Source organism: Nipponia nippon, unplaced genomic scaffold, assembly GCF_047370975.1.
Source record: "Nipponia nippon isolate SJK-2023a ecotype South Korea unplaced genomic scaffold, ASM4737097v1 scaffold_1, whole genome shotgun sequence".
NCBI classification, from domain to species: Eukaryota; Metazoa; Chordata; class Aves; order Pelecaniformes; family Threskiornithidae; genus Nipponia; species Nipponia nippon.
In genome coordinates this window covers 20,298,937-20,317,130 of record NW_028262290.1, presented here as the reverse complement: position 1 = coordinate 20,317,130, position 18,194 = coordinate 20,298,937, and positions in this window count along the sequence as shown.

Sequence of the window (18,194 nt, the reverse complement as noted above, 5' to 3'; positions counted from 1 at the left end):
AGAAATGCAAACAAGTTTGTCAGTTTTCACATAATAATTGTAGTCTTTCGGTGAATTATTGGAAAATCTGAAAGGAACAAGTGTATGAGACTCCAGTTTTACACCACAATCGTTTGGAGCTCAATGGGCAAATGACAGGCATTGGAAGAATCATAAAATCATAGAATGGTTTGGGTTGGAAGGGACCTTAAAGATCATCTGGTTCCAACCCCTAGTGGACACTTTCCACTAGACCAGGTTGCTCAAAGCCTCATCCAACCTGGCCTTGAACATTTACAGGGAGGGGGCATCCCATCTCTGGGAAACCTGTTCCAGTGCCTCACCACCCTCATAGTGAAGAATTTCTTCCTTATATCTCATCTAAATCCACCCTCTTTCAGTTTAAAGCCATTACCCCTTGTCCTATCACCACATGCCCTTGTAAGAATTGCCTCTCCAGCTTTCTTGTAGGCTCCCTTCAGGTACTGGAAGGCTGCTGTAAGGTCTCCCTGGACCCTTCTCTTGTCCAGGTTGAACAACCCCAACTCTCCCAGGCTTTCCTCATAGGAGAGGTTCTCCATCCCTCTGATCATCTTTGCGGCCATCCTCTGGACCAGCTCCAATAGGTCCATGTCCTTCTTATGTTGGGGGCCCCCAGAGCGGGATGCAGTACTCCAGGTTGAGCCTCACAAGAGCGGAGAGGGAGAATCACCTCCCTCGACATGCTGGTCACACTTCTTTTGATGCAGCCCAGGATACAGTTGGCTTTCTGGGCTACGAGCGCACATTGTTCGGTCATGTTGAGAAGATGCCCAATTAACTGCTTGCTCAATGTACGTGTATATTTGAAGGATATGTCAAAGAGTTATTTTAGCAATTTGCCTTAAAATCCTCAGGGCAGCCTAATAACGGTGGGCAGAAGTCATTAATGTTTGTATATTTGGATGGAAAAGAAACATCTTTTCATAAGTCTGCAAAGATTGTACAGGGCAGCTATGAGGGACAGCCAGATTTATCCAGGGATGATTCAGCCCTGTGGAAGTGAAAGTAGCAAGGGCAAGCCGTCCAGGCAGACCACAGGGAAATAGCTGGGAATTAAAGAATACAGAAAATCTTATTCCTCACAAGAGCTCCTTTGTGCAGTTCAGCTTAGTCCACTTTGGAAGGAGCTTGTTTAAGCTTGTCCACATGGGGACTTCACATTATTTTGCAACAGCTTTCCTTGGCAACAGTTCAGATCGATTCAAACAGCCTGTATTGATATGACAGACAATGCAAGCACTGTCAAAAGTGAGAGAGAAAGGGATCCTTATACGGACCTGTCTGAAAGCAACAGTCAGTTGCTTTCTAAAGAGTTTTCTTTTACTCAGTTCAGTGGCCATAAGCTTACAACAAAAGAAATTCCTTTTTGTTTCTCAGAAAGGTCAAAACAGATGAGCAAATGACTGAAGATAAAGTGAGAACAGAGCTGACTCTAGTGTCCTCAACCAGCTGAACTGAAAAAGACTTATGCTGCTTTTCAGACTATCTCCTCTCTCTGATTCTAGTTGAATCTAAGTTGGATTAGAAGCTGAAGAGCCAGAGAAACAAAGACAGACTGTTTCTGGCTTAATCAAAAGTCCCAGGAGATTAACTGTTGTTGCAAGATTACCAGTGTGATTTCTCAAAATGGATCAGGCCAAACAAGCTTCCAACAAACATTCAAAAATTTGGAAGTTTATCTAAATCATTTTCCGTAACAGTTTAAAGTCCTCCCTATCTCAAATCCATGATGGAATTTTAAATTCATACCAGAAATGGAGCAGAAGAATTAACTAAAGAACATATTTCTTTTCCCAGTGCTGATCTATCCAGCTATCTAATTCCAAATTGCTAGCTAATTGCACATTGCCTGTGCTAATATTAATATTTTTCTATTTCTGCTAAAATCTCCATAGTTTAGCAGACAACTTCCCTGTAAACCCCCTGATTTTAATACAGAAATTGAATCAGAGAATTTGTGTTAACTTGAAAATTGCCAGGCGAAGACAAAGTGAAAATAAATTAGCAAATGAAGACAAAATAAAAATTATATTAGATTTCATTGTCACAAATGAAAATAGATCTTGTTTTTTGGTGCTTTACACAGAACTTCATTGTTACGCTGCTTTCTGTGGTGCAGAACTACACGGATATGTAGAGACAGAAAGAGATTTTTCATACTATGGAGGCAGACCTTCACTGGTATTAAATGTGACGTTATACATGGTGGAACAGCATCAGTTCTATGAGCTGAGATTTAGGTTCATATTTTTAGCATTTTTCCTCCTCTTCCTGGTCACTGATAGCTACGAAAGCATTTTCCTAATGCAAATGTTCTCTCATTAGGCCCTCACTGCATGAACCAGTCTGGTTTTCCTTTGGGAACTCATTACAGAGCCTTGCTCCTTTGTCCAAATATACTGCAACTTTTTAAATGCAGCCCCTTGCATTTTGCAGTTGAATTATACAAGCAAAGTACAAATGTATTGTTAAGTTGCATATGAATTTTCAATCCCTGCTTTAACAAGGTCTTAGTCTGCTGCTGGTTTTGAAAAATTAAAGCTACCAAAACTCACTGCAATACTGCACGTGGAGTCAGTGGAGAGACTCTGCTGAGAAGAGAGACCTTTCAGTTTTGCGCAGACAAGTGTCTGAACAGCTTCCATGTTCACCACCTGAGTGCAGTGATTTATGAGACCTTGTTTTATTCCACATTCCCACCCGAGTCACAGGAGGAACTTTCAGCTGCAAAGCTCAGTTGCCTCTGACAATGCAGTATTATTCCTCTGACAGTAATTTATCTCTCCTATAGCAGAGATGCATTTGCCTTTCTCAAATGCAAAAATATACTAAGGCCAGCTATCAGCTACACAATAATAAACAGACCAATTATTTCAAAGCATGAAGAACCAGTTTTATCACAATATAACAAACTTATCTGTGAGCCAAAATCAAAATTATCTTTCATTAGTAACTTTCAAACATCCCCAAATACAAATCCCTATATATTCAAAATTTTATCACAAATAAAACTTAATCCCGCTGTTACACGTGCATAATTATTCTCAGGAAACAGAAATTGTAAAAAATATAAAAAAATCCTTACTGTGAACTGAAAAACACTTAAAATGATATCTCTTTTTAAAAATATTTTTAAAAGAAAATATTGTAACACTGAAATTAAGATAAATTTCATACACAAAGACCGAGATTTTTTCAAACATAATAGATCAGCTTGCAGTTCCCAGTATTCTAAGCCTTCGTATATAGACAGTAAACATCCATTTTCAGCAGAACATTAAATCTCCTTTAAGCTTCCATTCAGAAAAAATAAACAATAAAAAGATTCAAAGCAGAATAAAGCAGAAGATTCTAAAAAGACAACAAAATTAGCATAGAATATGTCGTCAGCTTCATACAACTGGACAGACATTTAGGAATTTGGGGACATAACAACCTATAAGAATTATGGATGATTATAAATATTTAGAAAATATTAACAGTAAGTGAACTCAACAAGTGTGAGGTCAGCAACATTTGAAGTGAGATGACTAATGACTTCATTTTATATGGAGTTGGAAACTTTGTTTCGAAGATTATATACTCAATCGAACAGTTTGTTTTACAACTTCTGAATGTCTTCTGTGTTGGAGAAAGTTACATATCTTCTTAAGAAAACTGAAAGATTTTGGGGCTTTCCCTTCTTATACAGCTATGGAAATTAAGCTTTGAAAGAGACTCGGATAAATTTATCATATCATGTGACTTTCATTGTTCTAAGTAAAGTTGAAAACCAGAATCATATTCAAAAATACAAATGAAATTATGAAAAAAATAAACCTAGAAAGAGTGTACCTATTTGAAATAACAGTTGAAAGCAAAATTCATTTTCATAAATGTAATACCAATCAGTAGGCAAGTGGTTAAATTTTTGCACTTAAATTTTTAAACGAGAGAGAAAAGAAAAATACCAAACACTTTATTGCATGTCAGAGAGTGGCATCCACAGAAATGTGGATGGGTTTGAGTTTTTAAAATTTCAATTTCATGCTTTTCAGTATGTTTTTGCATGTGAGATGGTATCAATAATCCTTTTCATTACATAGTCGTATTGCAAATTACTGTTAAAAAGAGGAGACATTAAAAACTGTTTCCACCCCGTGACTTAGACAAACTCACAGATAAATACCTATACCATTCTCAGTACGTGTTTGCATGAGCTGATCTTGCAAACCTCCAATAAAAGATTCCACAGTGTTTCATCTTAAATCTCCTTTGCTAAAATTGAATATCCATTTCTATTCGTCCAGTTTCTTGCGACCAAGGAGAACAAAAAGAAAGATCACTGTTCTTTTTACAACCTTTTGTCTACTAGAAGATTCTTATGTTGCCCTCCCTCAATCTTCTGTTTCCTAGATTAAACAAACTCAACTCTTTCAAACTTCTCTAGCAGTTCATGATTTCAAAACCTCTTTTCATGCTTGCTTCTTTCCTCTCGATTCGTTCCTGTTGATCTATATCTTCCTAGAAGTATGGCAAGCAGTTGGGCACAGTCCTCCAGGTGAAATCTTACATTTCCTGAAAACAAACTTACTGGTTACTTCCCAGGTGAAAGACACAACTTTCATCCTGGAACAAGACTTGTTCAGGTTTTTTTGCAGACTCATAAACTTACATGTAGTTTGTCATCCATTTTAATAGGCCAATTTCCTCCATAAGAAGTAACTTGTTATCTATCATGCTTTTTCATCACAAACACTTCACACTTTTTTTACTGTATTTTACAGTGTTGATTTCAGACTGTCTCTTCAACTCTTAACAACCATTTTGAATGGCCATAAGGAATTACATTATGTTTAGATCTTGTCATTAGTTTGACTTCAGTGTTATACTTCCATAAAAAAGATTAATTGGCCCATGAAAAGCCATTAGTGTCTCCTACAGTAAATAATGCCTTTTATTTCTGCCCAGGGGAGTTTAAAAAAGCTATGTTCTCTCTCTTCTTCAAAGTAATAATTGACGATATCATTGAGGTAATAAAGTGACCAAATCGCAGCCACCTTACCTACACTGTTAGATCAAATGACTTCAAAAAAGTTAATGGTCTGAGCAATTTGAATGGAATTTGGCCCCAGTGTCATACTGGTCATTTTTATAACCATTAGGTAGAAATATGTTTTTGAGTGAAGATTGAACTTCATTTGTCCACTCTCTTATAACCGAAATATTGAACTTCAGGAAACTCTGTTCTGTATGCTACCATCATCTGTCCTATTCTAGGAAAAGTTCAACAGACTAAGAAATTAAAAATTTAAACACTGAGCTGCGAAACAAGATAAAGTATTTTCATAGATTGGATTCAGGGTCTTTTCTTGTGGTAACAAGATGAACATTGAAACAACTTGTTGCACGTAAACGCTAAGTGGTGCCTCTTAGGTTTCTTCAAAAGACTATTCCATGGCTGTAGCTGGCTTTTTTTCTTTTTTTTTTTTTTTTTATTCTGGAACAAACACCCCCCTAAACCACTGAAAACTCTAGAAGAGTTTTATTTTCTTGATCAAGAAGGATTTTTAACTTCTCAACACTGCATTCCTGGGACAGCTATCCTAGGGTACCCACTTATTTAGCTGGCTCCTTTAAAGGAAGGGAATTTCACATTACTTGGAGGGAGAAGGACATTGTCAAGTCATTATTGTTGAATGTTTTGTTTGTCTGGTCTCTTGATCAAATTCCCTTAATTGCATTACACAATCCCATCGTGCCTTAAATGCTACACATCTGGAATGCAGCATAAAGGGTTTATTGGATTGATATCCCTTATTTCTTTATAATAAAGTACTGTAGGAAATCTCATTTCTCGTTTGAACTGGTCTGAAAAGAACTCAGAGTAGGCAGGGATGAGAGGATTTGTTGTTACGAAAATGTTATGCGTAGTAGTTAAAATACCCCATTTGTTTCACTGAGAGTGACTGACAGGAGTATAGCATCACTTTGATTATTTACAGACCCACCATTTCAGAACAATTTACTTAAGTAAAAAGATTTGGCATCCTTGTATCCCCTGGAAATCTACATGAGTAGATCTGGCTCACAATTTTATTAAACAGTGAGAAATAGTTTAGAGGTGTTTTTCTTCTTGCACTCTCAATGGGATCTGGAGATATGGCTAAGGGACCTGGGGAAATTCCTTATCTGATCATGGTATTAGTAATAGATAAAGTTCAGGTTTGCTTTTAACATACAATAACATGAGACAAAGTCAATATTGTTATTCAGATATGCTTCAGTTCTCCAAATAGAACTAAAGTAATTCACTATGCTTGTTTATATTTTGGCAATCAGGATCAATTATTGTGCTAGGTGATGTATGAAGACATCCCAGTGTGTCTGCAATTGCATTTAGAGCAAGATAAAATTGGTGTGTAAAATACAAAAGAGGTGGTAAAATTACGTATATTGTACCAAATAATCAAATTAACCTACTGTGTCAATTTTGTCCACTTTCTTTTTGTCTGTCAACTGCATGTTCATCTTTAAGAAGCATCTGGCAGGTGGGTTTGTATTCAGCAACATTTGACCCAGCATCAGTGTCAAAGCAAGCTCTTATTTTTATTTCTATTTGCCATCTATAGCAATAATTATTTACTGATTTCTAATCAGAGCTATACAACACAGGCATTTCAACGTTATATCAGATATATTTCCAACAGTGACCGTGTCAGATGCTTCACATTAATATTCAAAAAAACACATGAGTAAACAGGGGTCTAGTAGTAGAAACAACCATAATCACTGAGGTGTGATGTTTATTACTTATTCTGAAACTGTTGTTTCAAATCCATTAAATCCTTCTAATACGAATGTCCTATTTCCTATCTCTGGTCTTTCCCTTTCCTTTTCTTTTGAGGGTTCTAGGAGCATCCTATGATAAGAAGCTTTGGAATGCACTATGTAGAAAGTATTATCTTTCATGCATTTCAGATTTCTTACACTCAAGTTTCTTTAAATGTCTCATGTTTTTAAGAGCTAGCAGAACAGAAGCTACAAACACGTATCTTCTGTTTCATTCTTTAGATTCTTTTATATAGTGCCATGACAGGCTGTCTTCTATGATAAGCAAAATAGCCTTTGAATTTCTCTTGATATAAACATTTTTTATAGCCATAGGTTTGATAATTTCATCACACAATTCTGGTTCACGCTTTGTTCTGCATTATTCTTTCTGGCTTTTAAGACAGGGTGGCCAATTTCACATAAAGTATTCCAGACAAACATATCAATGAATTGTGTAATGGTAATAACATTTTTAAATAAAATTTCCCAGTTCTTGCAAACCCTAGTGACTTAGGTTATCCTTCATCTGAGTCCTGTCTAACTCTCTTCAACATAGGTCCTCACCAACATATCTGCAGTGATAGCCAGATCCCTAAACTGAGCTGATGCTGTTAATTTTAGACTCTTCTAAAGTACTTCACTTTTTCCCTATAGTATCGTTTTATATTTATCAGCATTGAAATCCAACTGCAATAACACTGACTTCATTTACTCCACGTTGTTATGTATCTCTGAAATTTTTCACAGTCCTCTGGGTGACTTATCAAAATCCTTCTCATCTACAGTTTTATTTCTATCTACCAAATATTTTCTACTTTCATTTATCCCAATATCTGTTCACCTTCCACATAAAATCAATGACAGTAATGCAAAAATTAGTGAAATTCTAAAAGACTTTAATACTTCCTCCTTTGGGAAGTAGATGCTTCTTGAAATAAGATTTGTTTTGGGTAATAGAAGGAAAGAGGAAATGATGGTAAGAAGCCTGGAAATGAAATTACTTTGTGACGTTACATGTTTTGGAGAAGGTGTCTAGAAAAGGAAAGCTGTTAACCATTTCCTAAGGACAGACAGGCGTGACACTCACTTCATGTCTTCAGAACCTCGTTTTAGCATTGGCTTCTTTGGTAAGTAACTCTTGTCCCCAGCTTTAACTTTAATTGGCATTTTCTGGGTTGTTGTAGAATTTGCCAACCCAAATCCTGTTCTGTCTGTTAATTGCCCTCAAGATCTTCAAGATCAGAAAGAAGTCCTTAAATTGGAAGAGAAAGTCACTTACTATGATGGACTTATGCACAAACTTCTTTTTTTTTCAGTGGCCAGAACCAGAAGGAAAGTAGAAAGGTGCATTTTGTACCAGCTGGAACCTGCTCATGACAGTCACATTCAGTTTCTGAACACACATTTAAAGTAGTCTTTATGGGAGTCAGGAAAAACTGCAGACTACTGCAATAAAATTCTCATCAGAGAGAAGGGAATTAATTTTCCCAGCCAGCTGGAGAGGAAAAAAGACATTTCTGGAAACATGCTACCTGCTCATCCAGTGTCGGCAAGGAGTCAAACAGAGCCTGGAGGCTTTGCACCATTTTGATGAATGACAGCTGTATTTCTTCAATGGAAGGTGGAAGCAACTTTTTTTAACAGATATTCAAAGGACTTCTCTTTTCTCGTCAGTATTACTTCACTCTTGCCTGAGTTCAGTTTGACCAGTGGGGAATGCTTTTTGACATTCTGACAGTCCAAAAGTAGGGAAGTCCAGACGTCCAGCAGCTGACATTACCTCTTAATTTCCTTCCCTCTACTGACTGCTGGTAAAGGCAGTCAGCAATGTCAGTCAAAATGTACTTCTCAGTTATGTGCAATAATGCAAACTGGCCAGCTGGTGCCCAGTCTTCTTCACGGAGCTTTTGACAAATGCCACTATCAGAAGCAAAGGCTTATATGTAGCAAATGGGGGACAGGGAGATTTGAGCCTTTGATACTAGGTGTTAAAATAGGAAGATGAGATAGGTAGAATTGAGATCTGCTCTCTAATGTAGAGCTGTATGTGCAGGGCTGGCAGCTTTTCTTTATGGAAGAGGAAACATCTTTTATGTGAAACACAGAAAGACAAAAAAGGAGAAATTCACAAAATCATTTTTACAATGCCAACCTTCAAAGAAAAAATTTACGGTAAGAAATTAAATCAGTATAATGAAACCTCCACCTGATAGAACTTTTTTATTGGCAGCCTCTCTCTTTTAGGAAAATATGCCAAAATATCTCCAAATATATCAGATAATTCCATTCCAGTCTTCAGAAGTGGTCACCTGCGTTAGGCATCTCTTGAGCAGTTGATATTTTTATGTAACATTAATGGTAAATAGGTCTGCCATAATTCCAGATTAAGTCAGAATAAATTTAATGAAACATAACCTACCTGTCCATATGGTCTTCATCAGAGTATTACCCTACACTGCCCAATATTAGCATAAAACTGGTTTATGACAAACTGAATAGAAGAGATGATCTTGTAAAATGTTCTGACACTAGAAAAACCAAGGGGTTTACAGACCTGTTGAGGCAAAAAGGTGTGAAGACCAAATGGAGATTGACCTGTCAGGCAGTCTGTGTCTTGTTACAGAAGGAATTTCAATTCAGTCATCTCTGCTCACCAAAATATGTCACAAGGGGACTTGGGATCTCTTAGGCTACACTTACATAGTTAAATACCTCCAGTGTACGAAATTTCTTTGCAGATTTGAGGCCAAGTAGCATAGACCACCCACATCCACATATCCTAGCACTCGGCCCTATGTCTCCTTTCAATCCTGTGCTGTTTCCGAGTAGCATATAATGTTATGTTTTATGTGTTGTTCTTTATTCAAAATGTCTGCAAGCAATGTTGAAGCATACTAGAGTGGGGTTTTTTTCATAGCATGGTATTGCAAGTGTATGTTACATGCCAAGGGGTGTGCTGGGAAGGTATATGGTATGGAAAAGCTTGTTGGAATAAACAAGAAAATACGGGTAAAAGTTTAACATCTGCTGCAGTCTTGACCATGCTGCCTACTGGGGACAGTCCTGGGCGCATGCTATCCACAAAACCATGCCTAGGCTTTGTCTCAAAGAAAATTAGTCACCATTAGTGACTATGTGGTACCTAGAAGCATGATAACAGTTAAAGAATATAGATGGTTCTATAGATGGTTCAGGTTCAAGAACCTGAACGTACATAAGTCTATGGGTCCCAATGAGATGCATCCCAGAGTCCTGAGGGAATTGGCTGATGTCATTGCTAAGCCACTTTCCATGATATTTGAAAAGTCGTGGCAGTCAGGTGAAGTCCCTGGGGACCGGAAAAAGGGAAATATTGCACCCAATTTTAAAAAAGGTAAAAAGTAGGACCCTGGGAACTACTGATCTGTCAGCCTCACCTCTGTCCCTGGGAAGATCATGGAACAGATCCTCCTAGAAGCTATGCTAAGGACCATGGAGGACAGGCAGGGGATTCAAGACAGCCAGCACAGCTTCACCAAGGGCAAGTCCTGTCTGACCAACATAGTGGCCTTATATGATGGAGTGACTACACCAGTGGACATAGAGCTACAAATGTCATCTATCTGGACTTCTTTAAGGCCTTTGACACAGTCCCCCACAATATCCTTCTCTCTAAATTGAAGAGATATGGATTTGATGGGTGGCCTGTTCGGTGGATGAGGAATTGGGTGGATGGTTGCATCCAGAGCGTAATGGTCAATAGCTCAATGTCCAGATGGAGATAGGTGACAAGTGGTGTCCCTCAGGGGTCCGTATTGGGGCCAGTGCTGTTCAATATCTTCATCAATGACATAGACAGTGGGATCAACTGCACCTTCAGCAAGTTTGCAGATGACGCCAAGCTGAGTGGTGCAGTTGACACACCTGAGGGACGGGATGCCATCCAGAGAGACCTGGACAAGCTCAAGAAATGGGCCTGTGAGAACCTCATGAGGTTCAACAAGGCCAAGTGCAAGGTCCTTCACCTGGGTGGGAGCAATCCCCAGTATCAATACAGGCTGGGGGGATGAAGGTGTTGAGTGCAAGCCCTGCCAAGAAGGACTTGGAGGTACTGATAGATGAAAAGCTGGACACGAGCCAGCAATGTGCTCTCGCAGCCCAGAAGGCCAGCCATATCCTGGGCTGCATCAGAAGAAGCATGACCAGCAGGTTGAGGGAGGTGTTTCTGCCCCTCTCCTCTGCTCTGCTGAGACCCCAGCTGGAGTATTGTATCCAGCTCTGGGGTCCTCAGCACAGGAAGGACATGGACCTGTTAGAGCGGGTCCAGAGGAGGGTCACAAAAATGATCAGAGGGATGGAACACCTCTGCTATGAGGAAAGGCTGAGAGAGCTGGGGTTGTTCAGCCTGGAGAAGACAAGGCTCAGGGGAGACGTTATTGCGGCCTTTCAATACTTACAGGGGGCTTATAAGAAAGATGGGGACAAATGTTTTAGCAGGGCCTGTTGCAATAGGGCAAGGGGTAATGGTTTTAAACTAAAAGAAGGTAGATTCAGGCTAGATGTAAGGAATACATTTTTCACAATGAGGGTAGTGAAACACTGGAACGGATTGCCCAGAGAGGTGGCAGATGCCCCATCCTTGGAAACATTCAAGGTCAGGCTGGATGGGGCTCTGAGCAACCTGATCTAGTTGTAGATATCCCTGCTCATTGCAGGGAGGTTGGACCGGATGATCTTTAAAGGTCCCTTCCATCCCAAAACATTCTATGATTCTATGGTTGGCAGTTCATCTATCTGTCTCACTGTTATGTATTTAGTAACTTAAATACAGGTTTTGTGAGGAATATAGGGCTTGAGAGGAATATAGAGGCACTCTCTGAGCATATAGGAATGAAATTAGGAAAGTCAAAGCCCAAATGGAATTGAATCTGGCAAGGCATGTCAAAAGCAGCTAAAAGGGCTTCTATAAGTATGTAGGTGACAAAGGAAGACTAGGGAAAATGTAGGTCCACTGCTGAAGAAGATGTGGGACCTCATGACACAGGACATGGAAAAGACTGAGGTACTGATTGCCTTCTTCACCTCAGTCTTTACTAGTAAGACCTGTCTTTAGGAATCCCAGGTCCAAGAAACATGGGGGAAAGCCTGGAACAAGGAAGAGGTACCCACGGTGGAAGAGGATCAGGACAGGGAATACTTAAGCAAATTGGACATACATAAGTCCATGGGCTTTGATGGGATGCACCCGTAAGTAATGAGGGACCTGGCATATGCCCTTGCGAAGCCACTCCCAATAATCTTCAAACAATCGTTGATTATAAGTGCCTGAGGCCTGGAGGAAAGCAAACATCACTCCTATCATCAAGAAGGGCAAGAAGGAGGATCTTGGGAACCACAGGCTCATAGAAAGGAATGAGCTGGAAGGGCAGAGAGTGAGATGAACTGAAAACTGACTGAATGGCCAGGCGCAGAAGATGGTGATCAGTAGCACAAAGTCTAGTTGGAGGCCAGTAACCCCAGAGTCAATACCAACTCCAGTCCTGTTTAACACCTTCATTAATGATCAGGATGATGGGACAGAGTGTACCCTCAGCAAGTTTGCTGATGACACAAAACTTGGAAGAGTGGCTGATAGGCCAGAGGGTCCTGCTGCCATCCACAGTGACCTCAACAGTCTAGACACAGGCTGGCAAGAATCTCATGAAGTTCAACAAGGGCCACAAAGGTGATTAAGGGACTGGATCATCTCTCCTGTGAGGAAAGGTAGACAGAGTTGGGACTGTTCAGCCTGCTGAAGGCTCAAGAGGGATCTCATCAATGTATCTGAAGGGAGGGTGCAAAGAGGCCAGGGCCAGGCTCTTTTCAGTGGTGCCCAGTGGTGTCCTTTCAGGACAAGACACAATGAGCACAAACCGAAACACAGGAGGTTCTCTCTGAACATGAGGAAACACTTTTTTACTGTCCTGGTGATTGAGCACTGGCACAGGTTCCTCAGGGAGGTTGTGGAGTCTCCTGCTTGGAGATATCCAGAAGCCACCTGGACATGGTCCTGGGCAACTGCATCTAGGTGTCCCTGCTTGAGCAGGGGTGTTGGACCAGATGATCTCCAGAGGTCTCTTCCAACCTCAACCATTGTGTGATTCTGTAATCCTAGATTAGATCCCCTATTTATAGTCTAGGACTGCCGCCTTATATCAGTCTTGAAAATAAGATAAACTAACAAAGATTACATAGTAATGGTTGAGTTCAGTTACAGAAAAAAATGTAAACTTAGTTAGTAAGTTCAAGTTTGCTTATTTTGTTTAGCAGATTGTTGAGTACCAAATGGAAGTAGAGCATAGGGTAGTAGTTCAACATTGGCATGAAAAGGTGTGGATGATAGCTATAAGATTTGCATCAGAAGTAAACAAGCAGTGCCTGCTAGCTGTCTCTGGCTGAAAAGAGGCAGATCTTCAAACACAGAAGGTTTAAAACGTTATTTAGATAGGTCACAGGATGTCTCAATATGTTGGTCCAGTGTCCAGTACAAGGGACTCCCCAGCCTAGCTGAGGTCAGCTTCACAGTGCTAGTGTAACACATTAAAAATAATACCTACAGTGTTTTTTCTAGTCCTCTCTATATATGACATTTTAAAGAGCATCTTTATTTACAGGGACCTAACCTGTCTAATTTACTAATTTTTAATGAAATCATATTACTTTCCTCTTGTCATAGCTGAGTTCTGCTGCATTATATATGACTGCCTGGAGAATTGGCCGACTGTTGGGAAGAAAGTATGTTATACATTTCCCTGAAGTGTCACAACACTGAAGATTTTAATGCAGATATTCTTTTGTGATTGTATTGCTCTCTCAACCTCTCATTAAAAGTAATTTAGGAGTAAAACTTCTTTTTATATGCAATCATTCTCTTCAATTAAGTTACACTATCCGCCTCCTCCAAATTTTCAGACACTGACATTTATTTTCCCCTAAAAACCTCTTGTTTTGGGAGACTATCATCCTAGTCACATCTTAGAGAACTGTCTTGCTTTGAAGAATCAGTGCACCAAGAAATTAGGAATATAAGGCTTGTAGTCAAATTATTTATTATTTTTGTCACCACATTGATAATTAGTAGTCTGTTATTTGCTGATGTAGTGATAGAACCAGTAGTGCATTTTGCCTACAATGGCTAACCTTTTGTCTATGTATTAATACTGTCTTTATTAAAACACCAAGTTTTCTAAGAGCTCGAAACCACAATAGCTATATTTAGGCATGGTTAATGCTAAGTCCTAGCAGTAAGTGAACTGACACTGAAGGTTTTGGTAATATTTATGTGACAATGGCAATGTCAGTTGACACCAAGAACCCAAAGTGATCTCCACATTTATAATAGTGTACTGTTGACCTAAAGAGCTGAGCTCCAAAAGTCAGAGCTGTAACTGATCTACATCTGAAAGGAAACAGTACAGCAAAATTCCCTTGAACTCACTGGAGCTTGAGAGTGATGTATTGAAGCTTGTCATTAAATTTCAGTTGAAAAGTAGATATTTTACACTGCATATCAGAAATCTTTGTTCAGTGAGCACCATGGAGCTATTATGGTTTGTGCAAACTAAAAATTTAGACTAAGCCTCACAGAGGATCTTATAATTTTTTACAGAGGAATGACAGTATAGTTTCACTCTAGGGAAAATAAATTGAAAACCAGGTTTAAACAGGAATGCTGTTTTTTTAAATCAGTCTTGCTGTGATATGGGCTAGCCAATGGTGTTGACTTCAGTCTTAATGATCGTCCACAGTAATGAGCTGTAAAGAGAGAAGCACATTAAATCATAGCACGAGCATACAGAAGTTATGAGTGATCTTTACACTGAAGTGAGTGGAGAAGCATGTTTGCTGTGCGTTATGGGGAGACTAAGCCGCCACCTCCCTAGGAGAGCTGGTTAGGGAATGCAACGTTTTCCCATGAAAAAAACTGAATTGTTAGAAGAATGACATGTACTGTAGGAATGCATCTATTTCAATATCTTCCCTTTGGAAATGAGAGAAACCCTGTTTTCTGACACTTTATAGGCCGCCTCTGCAATTGCCTCAGCTCCTGAACCAGCTGGCCTGCCTGACTTGCAGGAATCATGAGCCACCTCCTTGGGAAACTGGGTGCCACAGAAATCCCAGCTCCCTAACACAGCTGGACCTTCACAGTTCATAGACCTTAATATGCTTCACATTGCTCCAGGAATGGGTTCCTCTGGGTTTCAGCAGTTTCTAAATCACAGCTCCCACGCATTTTATTTTTTTACATTTTTAAATGTATCTTAAACTTTCTAAATAGAAGCTCTGAACAACATTTTAAGTGCTTCATTTTAATTTCTTCTTCAAACTATCTCCGCCATTGTAATAAAACAATTTGACACCTTGAATCAATGTGTAAAACTGCTCCATTATAACATCAAATAAGGGAAGAAATGCTTGGAACAAGGAAGTAAGGTGCCTCACTCAATACAACTTAGAGTAGCAGCTGTTTTAGTTCTGCAGCAAAATGCAACCAAGCTGCCATCCAGATATTAAAAACAGGCGTCTATCTAAGTTGTGCTGAGGGCTCATCTCATTTTCTAGTTCCAAGTTTCAGACTCTTCTATGAAAACTCTAAACAAAAGGCACTCTGAAGAGAAAAAATAAAAAAAACTCTGTTAGCAGCAGTTGCTCTTTACAATAAGATTCAAAAAAGTTTAAAAAATGAATGTAAATAAGTAAATAAATTGAAAAGAAAAAGTAGTACAAAATCACAATAAGCATACATAATAATAACAAAAATCAAAATAAAATCATTTTGACATATTAAAAATATTTCAAAATTATAAAAATTCACATTCTTACAGTGATTATAAATCTAATTTATTATTTTTTAAACTAAATATTGTAGTTAGTTTGAAACCGAAGTCATAATGGATTCTTTTTTCCATGGAGACCTTTGTAATTTTCAGTTTTCATTTCAAATTCAAATAGAAGCAAATGTCAAACCCTCCAGCAATGGATTTCCCTGTCTTTGTCCAATTCTGTTTGCAAGCACCACAAGATTTTTTAGGCTGTATTGTGAGAATGCAGTATTTTCTTTGGCAGTCTGTGAACCATAACCAAGGAGATATTGTCTTTGTAGATAACAATTTAGATGCCTACTATTTCAGTCTACAGTGTATTTCAAACACATGTCTGCTACAGAGTTGCCAGTTCAATATATATCATTCCTTTGGGATTTATTGCTGTTGTTTGCAAAGTACCTTTAGAAGAAGCACATGAGAAGCAGATTGAATGACAGTGAAATGAACCAACTCTGGAATACTGCATATATTAATTGAAACATAGAGAACTAACTGTAAAATACAAGAACGCTTTACAAATTAAAGGCCTTTGCAGGAATATTGTGCATATTAATTAAATCTTTTAGAAATTTCTCATGTAGTTAATTGTGAAGATGTTTTTTTCTGTATGAGTATTAGGCATCTGTCATGAAATTTATGTAGAGCTGTACAGGTGAAGCTGTATCCAGAAAGTGCAAACTCCCAAGGTCTGACATCCCACCTGTCCTAAGGAATGTTTCCTACCCTGATTAGAAAAATACAAGCCCTATTCTTCAGCATAAGTAGAAATTTAATTTTGTTTCCTTAAAATTTAGATAGCTGGAGATGCAGTTATGGGTTTGAAGTGCATAATGGGTGTTTTAATCCAATAGTTTTATGATCACACTGATTTCTTGGATTACTGAACTTGCTTGTTAAAAAATGGAAATTAAATGGGAAAAAAATTCAGATTAGTGTTGTTTTTATTTTTAGAATAAAAATACCTATATTTCATTTTAAACTGTAAATTTTTAAAAGCAAATCCTTGTATTACTCGGAAATTGAATTTATTGAAATTTGAGGTTTGGTAACGTATAATTATTCCAATATTTTAATAAAAATGTAATAACAGTGCAAAAACCTCAATGGAAACAAGTATGAAAGTGACTTTTTTTTTTTTTTAGTTAAAATAGGCTTTCATTTAAAACACTTAACCAGGTTTTATTTTCTACTCATATTTGGGAAAATAGCATGTCTATCTAGTGTCCACTTTCAGAACTCATGAACTAAAGTTAAAATACAGTACAGGTGTTGTATCTGAAAGATAATTTTTACTTAAAGTAGCCTGATCTATTATTTTTTTAACTGTAGCTGAAATGCTGGGATGCATAATTTGCCTTAGGGTGTGCAAATTTTGGGGAAATATATTTTCAGGCCCCCATATGAGAAGACTGCCTGCTCAGCTGCAGCAGATGCACTGAACTCTGCTTGTTCTAAGACTATGGCCACTACAGTGAGGATGATGGTTTTAAAGGTAAGACTGATGAGCTGCACCACTTGCCAACACTTTTTCTCCCTTTCTGCCAACAAAGTTGGAGTCCTGTAAGTTCATCCTTTCTTTCCTGTATTCATAAATATGCACATTTATCATTTATTTACCCAGTCACAGTCCTGAGAAGAATCATTTAAACCTGGTGTCCTGAGCTACTCTTTGAATGAAGCCTTCCATGCCACATCTACCTCTCTGGTACCATAAACCCTGCTGCAAATTGTGCCAATACTGAGTGCAGCAACCTAGAAACAATATCCTGTTTTCCAGAGTCCCTTATAAAGTCTGGGAAAGAGTGATGACTCCTTTACAGGGTAGTGGCACTCTTTTTCCCCTGGAGTACTTATTTCCACCTCAGAAGACATTTTTCATGCTCTAAAGTATGTCTTGCCATAATTTCCTGGACACCAGCCACATCTAACAGGTTAAAACCTTTAAAGACTGTCCAGTCTGCAGGATTTTTTAAAGAGCAGGAATAGCTCAAGTATGATGTGGGTCCAAATGCAGAGTTTAAAACACTAGAGATATCTAAAAATAATGCTTAACAGCAGTGGAGAAATGTTCCTGTGCCTCCTTAATCTCCAGATTCACCATGGGATAGAAGCTGCCTATATAGATACCAGACACTGGTGATTTGTGTGCATGCAACAATTGAATAGATATTACAACAGATCTTCGTGGGAAGAAAATACAGATTGTGGAATAGTTTGAACAAGCCAGTAAAAGTATAGCTATCAGACTGCAGCAAATCCTGATCCGCAGGGAGAAAGATCAGTGCAAACCTACTCACAAAACAGGGAGTGCAGAATATCCTTGCTGCTTCTTTTTGTATGTTTGTAGAAGCTTTTCATACCAGCTCTAGGTTATTATTTACTGTAACACAAAGATTCCACTGCCATGACAGGAACAGGCCTTGTGGAGATGGCATCCTATGCGATGTCATCTTCTATGACTACACCTTATTTTTCTTCTACTTAGTACTAGGCAAAAAGCATCACTTGTTTTTG